The 8380-nt window shown below is 35.1% G+C and overlaps 1 pseudogene across 1 annotated transcript; it reads left to right on the top strand.

The window, feature by feature from the left end:
* The first annotated feature begins 221 nt into the window (after nucleotides 1–221).
* On the top strand, nucleotides 222–3286 carry LOC148307027 (ADP/ATP translocase 2 pseudogene; annotated as a pseudogene). The gene is made up of 2 exons (XR_015837912.1): nucleotides 222–326; nucleotides 1707–3286. The product of XR_015837912.1 is annotated as an ADP/ATP translocase 2 pseudogene (transcript).
* Nucleotides 3287–8380: the final 5094 nt, after the last annotated feature.

Below are 8380 nucleotides of genomic sequence, written 5' to 3'. Positions count from 1 at the left end.
ACAGAGCTATCAGTCTATTGAATGCTGATGGTAAAATGTATGGACGAACCCTTATAGAAAGAGTAGGAACCATAACAAAGGACAAAGTGTGGGATGTTCAGAGTGGATTTATGAATAGGAGAGGATGTACGGATCAAATTTTTGCTTTGGACAATATGACAGAAAAGTTTTTGACAAAAACCAAAAAAACTTTACCGTACATTTGTGGATTTGCAGAAGGCGTATGTTCGAATTGATAGAACAAAACTGTGAATGAGTATGGAGTAAGCAATTAACTTATCCAAGTCATTGCAGCCTTATATGAGGATAACACTGCATGCATTAGGGTAAGTGGTTCTTTTTGTTGTTGTTTAGTATCTCTACAGGTGTTAAATAGGGATGTGTTATATCACCGTGGCTGTTTAATCTTATGCATGTAATATTGAATGAAAGAACTGCAACATTTGAATATCGGAGCTAGGATGAGCATTGTGACTGTTTGTTGCCTTTGGTATGCTGAAGATGCTGTTCTTCTTTTGATAGCAGAAAAGATCTGCAGGTTGGTGATAAAAATGTATGATGTATGCAAGGAATGTGATTTGCTGATGAATGTTGGTAAATCCAATTTTGGTTTTTGAAAGAGATTAATGTAAAAGAGGGTATGAAATATTGGTAAATGGGGAAATTATGAAACAGGTAGATTATTTTGTGTATTTGTACATATATTGGGAAGCAGGTATGTTTTCTAAGGATTGATAAAGATATAGAAAAGATAGTGAATGCTGGGAACAGAGTGAATGGTGCATTGATATCAGTTATAATGAATACAAGCCTAATACCGAAAACTAATCTAGCAGTACACAATGGACTAGTACCAACTCTAATGTAGGGAAGTGAAGCATAAAGTTGGCAAAAGGTAGATGAAAGTAGACTAAATGCAGTCCAAATGTGATGTCTCGTGATATGCGGAAAAAACGATGTATGATAGATGTTCGAAAGGTGAAATAAGGAAAGAATTTGAAGGCTGAGATGAGCGTTGTCGATAAAATTAAGAAAGGTGTGATGAGATGATTTGGACATCTAGAACAAATGAGTGAGGAGAGAATGGTAAAACAAATTTGTGAAGCGAATTTACTTGTAAACAGGAGCAAAGAGAGACCGAGGAAAACTTCAAGTATATAAAACACTTGAAAGCGGCCAGGTCAGGAGTCGGAATAATCGGCGGGTATATATGAGGAGATGGATGAATGTGTGTATTTCTATTCTCGTTGCCTACGAAAAAGTAGCGTGATGCTTATTTACTTACATATTATTTTTATTTTATATAATGTACATGTATTTATTTATTATTATATTTATTTATTATTTATTATATTTGTTTTAATATATTTATAACAATAATAATAAAATAACGTAATAATTTGGGAAATCATTTTGTATGAGAGCGCGCATCCACATGTTTCTAAAAAAAAATATGCCAACTTCCATTAATCGTTTATTTATTTTTGGTTTTAAACTTAATAATTTATTTTTGCCAAACAATGAATTCAGTCTCTTTATTTTATATTTACTATGAATAATTTTTGTACCGCCTTATTATAGTAAAATACTATCTTTAGCCTTGAGAAATCGACAATGGTACATGTACATAATTTATATTGTAATATTCTTTCCCCGCTTTCCTCGAAATATAAGTAAGTACTCTAAATTATATTTTTTCCTGAAAGTTGTTACCAATCGCGAAATGTAATATCGCGTATGTTGGTAGCAATGCGAACCGGAATACCAAGGTGGCAACATCGAATCGCTCACTTGACTCGTTCATTTCCATCGTGCTACCGCGACCGAAAGGACACTACTAAAAATGGGTGGTGGACTCGCTGATCCCGTTGCATTCGCCAAGGATTTCCTCGCTGGTGGAATTTCCGCAGCAGTTTCTAAGACTGTAGTGGCACCTATCGAACGAGTCAAGCTGCTATTGCAAGTGCAACATGTCTCGAAACAAATCAGCGCGGATCAGCGGTACAAAGGTATCGTCGACGCCTTTGTACGCATTCCCAGGGAACAAGGGTTCCTGTCTTTCTGGAGAGGTAACCTGGCCAACGTAATCAGGTACTTCCCCACCCAGGCTCTCAACTTCGCCTTCAAGGACAAGTACAAGCAGGTGTTCCTCGGAGGAGTCGACAAGCACACCCAGTTCTGGCGCTACTTCGCCGGGAACTTGGCGTCCGGCGGCGCCGCCGGAGCCACCTCGCTGTGCTTCGTGTACCCGCTGGACTTCGCGCGTACGCGTCTGGCCGCTGACGTCGGCAAGGGAGCCGGCCAGCGCGAGTTCTCCGGACTCGCCAACTGCCTGAGCAAGATCTTCAAGTCCGACGGCCTCAACGGGCTGTACCAGGGCTTCGGTGTGTCCGTGCAGGGCATCATCATCTACAGGGCCGCCTACTTCGGCTTCTACGACACGGCCAGGGGCATGCTGCCCGACCCCAAGAACACTCCGATCGTCATCAGCTGGGCCATCGCGCAGTGCGTGACCACCGTGGCCGGTATCGTGTCTTATCCGTTCGACACCGTGCGCAGGCGCATGATGATGCAGTCTGGCCGCGCCAAGGGAGACTTGCTGTACACGGGAACTCTGCACTGCTGGTCTACCATCTTCAAGACCGAGGGAGGCGGCGCTTTCTTCAAGGGAGCGCTCTCCAACGTCATCCGAGGCACTGGCGGCGCTTTCGTGCTGGTGCTGTACGATGAAATCAAGAAGCTGTTGTAAATTATACCAATTTAATAGATGAATTGTTAACAAAAATCCTTCCTAGCTTGTAATATTGTTCCGGTCTCCCGAAGCGCCTGCACCACTCGCCAGTTCGGTTCAAGTTGGATGTAGCCCAGTAGCAGCATATTTTCCTTTCGTGGTACCGAGCGGAGTATTATATTTATGATTTTGTCGTAGCGTTATGTAATGTTTCAGGCTGTTAGGTGTCGAAAGATCGAGGCTAGAATTTTCCGCTCTTATTGGAGCCACTTACGAGATAATGAACAGTTTGTTATGTCTGAAAACTACATTTCTATAGTGAGCATTTTATTTCCTCTTTTTTCTTAAAACGATTTATTTTTGTATTAATTTTTTTCGCACATAGTTTGGTAATTTTTATTTTTAAGCTAAGACTATTTTTGTTGACTTCTATTAAGTTACGTATGTATAATAGTGATCTACATATTTAAATATATGTGAAAAAAAATATTTAAATGTCTTTGAATGTATGCGAGAATCTGGAAAGATACCAATAAATGCCCTAGGAATCATTAACTCTTGTTATTTTGTATTCAGACCCACTTCCATCCCATTTCCCTACCACTTGACGAGTCTATCGAGCAGAGTTATGAGATCAAGTTCTCTGTCTCGTGAGAGATGGTTACTTATAGCGCCAGTAGCACACGTGGCCCAGTTCCCAGAAAACCAAGGCTGACTAAAACGATCGATGCATTCAGGGTTAACGTTTGGGATATGTACTTCTGTATGCAAATAATGCCATAAGTCATAAGTGTCTATAAAGTAATTGGGTGTTCTAATTCATACAACAATCGGTCGACGCGATAGGTACCTACCGCAATCTTACATAACGAAATGTCCGATTGAGGTTATGCTGGCCCAGTTTCGAACTAAATCTTGTTACGCAAGTTTTTTATTAAAATAAAAGTCCTTCAAATATGCCCGAGCTTTATTGTTAATTCATGCAAAAAGAAAAGGGCGGCTAGTTTGTCAAATTTTTGGGTGTATTTTTTTAAAGGACGCGGATTTGACACTTCTAAAGTCACGAGACAGCTACATACGCTTGTATTTTTTTTTATATACAATAGTAATACACCTCTACATACGTAATAAATGCGATGTGCGTATTCATTACGTCAAGGTCTCGAAATCTGTTATCAAAAATAAGAATTTCATTTAACCCCTCGTGTAATATCTCCGAGTAAAAATAAATATTTAAGAAGGTAAGGTATTCCATTAATCAATAATACGGTCAAACTGGTGACTCGTGACCCCTGAAATAGTAGGAGTGGCGAAAGTGCAATATAAATTTTAGAGAAGTATATGTGGTATAAATATAAACTAGAATGCACATTTAAGATAAGTGCCTATATTTTGATGGTGTATTTTGAAAAACAAAGAATGAGTTACGTCGTGTTTGAACTGCATTTAGTGCATTCCTTTCATTGCAATTTTGGTAACAATGTGCTCGATTTATTCCTTTAAATATAGCGACTTATTAATTATACAAGTTATAGTCTTCTTCTTCTAACTCTAATCCACTCCCAATGGTGCATAGGGCACTGCATCGTATTGGCCTATTTTTCATTTAATTCAATAACATGATCAAGGCAAGGTGATCAATCCTGCGCTTCAAGTACCAGTCTAGGGTGCTTTAAATTAATATCATATAATAAACAAATATAATAGAAAATCATGAATATGTAATTTGTCCCTCCAGGACTTACAGCACAGCAGTCAAACACACTAAGCACTACACTGCCAAGGTTTAACTAGTATTAGTTATCATTAGTACCATTGATATCCATACATTTAAAATAATAAATAAAATAATAATCCCTCCACTGGTATGCTCTTAAAAGATGACTATTGCACCCAATGGTGCATAGGGCACTGCATAAGATTTATACAGTATTTTTTTGTGGTTAATTAAACAATGGGAATGATATCAACTTCACACGCCCAGGGTAACATTAAATTTATATTTAAGTGACAAACATATTTTACGTTTATTGAACTTGGACATTCATGAACTGTAGCTTAACACACTGAACATTACACCATTGAGGCGGACAAAACATTACGGACATGGTTAATTATTATCAATTAAAAAAGAAAGAGTTTCTTGTAAAACTTTTATTTTGACAACTGTGATGTCGAATTTAGAACATTAAATTGGCTCTTATAGAAACTTAAGCAATCAATTTAGCCATGACATCAAATATATTTATCAAAATAATTTTGTTGAAATATTTACTCTTATGAATTTCTAGGAATGCTTTGTCTAACCAACACATCTGGTCACCTTATGACAATGGTGTGTAATCCCTCTTAACAATAAATCACCCTATCTTTAGCCTTAGGACACAGTGACCCATGATCAGAAATGTCACAAAGAAAGAGCAATTCAATTCGCTAAGCTGTGTACTCAGCATGCCTCCCAAGACCCACCAACAAGTATGCCTCTTTAACAAGGCAAGGTTCCCGTCACCTGGGACATTCTCTCCTGATAACTAATTGTCAGCAGTTCTGTCTAAATGGGGTGGAAGCCAGACAGAAAGAAGCCGGCAGCTGATCGAAGAGCTTGGAGTCATTTTTAATTTAAGTTTTACTTAGTAAATAACACTATTTCATTTTAATTTTTTTATATAGAATAGTGAAACTATCTTATAAAACAGTGGTATTCACTAAGTAAAACTTAATTAAAAATGTATAAATTTTACCACAAAGTGACTGCCAAATCAATTAAAGAATAAACCTTGGAGTCAGTTTGTGGATTCCATATGCTCCTTATAGTGAGCGGAAATGGATTTAGCAAATTATAAAAAAAATATATTGTGCATCAACCATTATAATTTAGCATATTTATATTATTTATTGGTAGACATATAAATTATTCATTATCTGTCATTTCTTTGCTTTTCATTGTAAATATTGATTAAACTACATTTGTAGTATTGACAAAGTGAGACCAGCTACAATCATAGCACATTCTCTCCCACTCCCTTGGAATATACTGAAATATACACGAATGGAAAATATTATGTAACTACTTTCTATGTACTAGGTTATTTTTGGATGAAAATGTTCTAATTATGAGGTATTAGTTAAATGTCATTAGTACACTGTAATAATTGTTATACATTAGTGCGCTTTCTATCATATTTGAGTAAGGATAAAGGTCAGAAAAAGATATCATTCCAGATGGACCATCTGCTTTTGATAATAATATGATTTAAACTATCTGATATAAACAATATTTGTGATACAAACTTTTAAGTATTTTTGGCAATTCTTTAACATTTTACTTTAAATTTGCAATTCTTAAGAACAAATGTTATTCTCCCTTTAAAGTTCCATATTTAAAAATTCCAATCAAACATAGGAAGAATATTTATTTTTATTTTTTGTAAAATAAGTACATTTATATATCCAATGTTAAAAATCAAACACTGATTTTTAGAGTCAAATAAATTGTATTTTATTGTTAAAAAAACTTTTTTTTTAATTGTGACAATTGTTTCGCCTTGTTATGGCATTTTTAAACTAATTTCAACATTACTTTAAAATTGCTCTAACAAGGCGAAAAAATGATCACAAATTTTGATTTTTATGTGTTTTTAACAATAAAATACAATTTAGTAGACTCTAAAAATCAGTGTTTGATTTTGATGTTTATTATATAAATTAAAATGAAGTTCTACAAATTAAACGCCAAATCTATAAATAGATAAGTTCATAATTGGAAAGGCAAATCAGTATGAGTATTTTTTTTTTCACTAGAAAATCGTAGGGCCATCAACTAAATCTCAATCAGCATGTAGAGATACTTGATAACAAGCATTGTTTATTTATAAATTCATCATTCTAAACAATCAAAGCCAGATACAAGAGTTTAAGTTATGAATTTTTTTAAGTTCTATGTTCATCCTCCTTAGAACTCTTTTATCATGGTTTATAGTAAAGTAATGTAATGACAAATATTGTTTGCCATATTTATTACATAAAATTTGAATAATGTCGAAATGCGATCCCTCAGACGAATGTGTGGCAAAACGATGTTTGATAGATATTCGAATGATGAAATAAGGAAAGAATGTAAGGCTGAGATAAGCATTATCGATAAAATTAAGAAAGGTGTGTTGAGATGTTTTGGACATGTGGAGCGTATGAGTGAAGAAAGAACGGTTAAACAAATTTATGGGGCGAATGTAGTTGGAAAAAGAAGCAGAGGACGACCGAGGAAAACTTGGCACAATCAGGTATGTCAAATACTTGAAAGCGGCCGGGTCAGGAGTCGTAATAATCGTCGGGTATGTATGAGGAGATGCATGAATGTAGAAGAGGCAAAGAATGTTTGCAAAGACAGAGTGGTGTGGCATTTGATTCTCTCTGCCTACCCCTGCGGGGAAGCGGCGTGATGGTTAGTTAGTTAGTTAGTGAATAATGTTTGTTACAAAAAAAAATCTGATTTTTATGCAAATCATTATTTAAAAAAAACTTTTTTTGAGTTGTATTACATATTGTGATATTGCTGAATGAACCCAAAAATTGGTATCAGTATTCTAAAAATAATTTCTTTTAAATTAAGAAGGCCAAAGTGTAGGTATGTGTGTCTGACGTAACTGTGGAACTGGACCGATGCCAGATTTACCATTTTTCAAGAGAATGAGGTGAAAACACAATTTTACTCGCGACTTATATAACAATAATAAGCGTCAATGTGCTAATGTAATAAGTACTGCCATCAGTTGTAATGTCTAGTTCAAATGCTTAATTAGACGCCTATTCCGTAATACCTGTCCTTCAGCTAATGTGGCAGAATGTACGGAAGAGTCTACTAATTGCTTTTATTGAATTTAGTTTATCAGCATGAAATATTTATTAAACCAGTTCAATATATACACGATAAGTTAAATGTTTATAGATACAAAAGCTAATAGTAAATAAACCAAAATAAATAATATTGTGGTTGTGTAAGATGTGTGGTGATATAATGAAAATGCAGTTACATAATTTTTTTCATTTTACTACTTATAAAGTCGCCACTGGAGATAGGCAAACTTAAGGAATTATGCACAATCTTGTACGAGTAAAGGTATGCAACCACGAGTGCCCTAGTCATGCTGCTACTCTTCTTTTTCTCATGCATATCCTTTCCTATAAAGCAGTACTGTTGTCCGTCTAAGCAACTTCACTTATACCATCTATATCCCATCAAATATATTATTATTTTTTATATAATTATTATATTATATTATTATATATATATAATTATTTCTTTATATAAGAATCTGAAGTGCAGGACTGCATATTACCTGCAATCATATAAGCAAATATTAAGTTAACACCGCATCAATTCAATGCAGTGCCCTATGCACCATTAGGTAAAAAAATATATATCTGTATGCTATCAAATATATTTTACTTCTTTATATAAGAATTTGGAGTGAAGGACAACATCACACTCTGACTTCATATAATTAACTATTAAGTTAACACCGCATCAATCCAATGCAGAGCCCTATGCACTATTGGGTTAAATTCTTAGAGTATTCTTGCATGTTACATTAACATATTTAAGAAAGCTTCAAATCACCTAGGAATAGACAAGTTTGTTTAAAAATTGTG

This window comes from Brachycentrus maculatus, unplaced genomic scaffold (assembly GCF_059751285.1).
Source record: "Brachycentrus maculatus isolate JH-2025_06_01 unplaced genomic scaffold, ASM5975128v1 h1tg000213l, whole genome shotgun sequence".
Lineage (NCBI taxonomy): Eukaryota > Metazoa > Arthropoda > Insecta > Trichoptera > Brachycentridae > Brachycentrus > Brachycentrus maculatus.
This window is presented reverse-complemented; position numbering and strand designations above follow the sequence as displayed.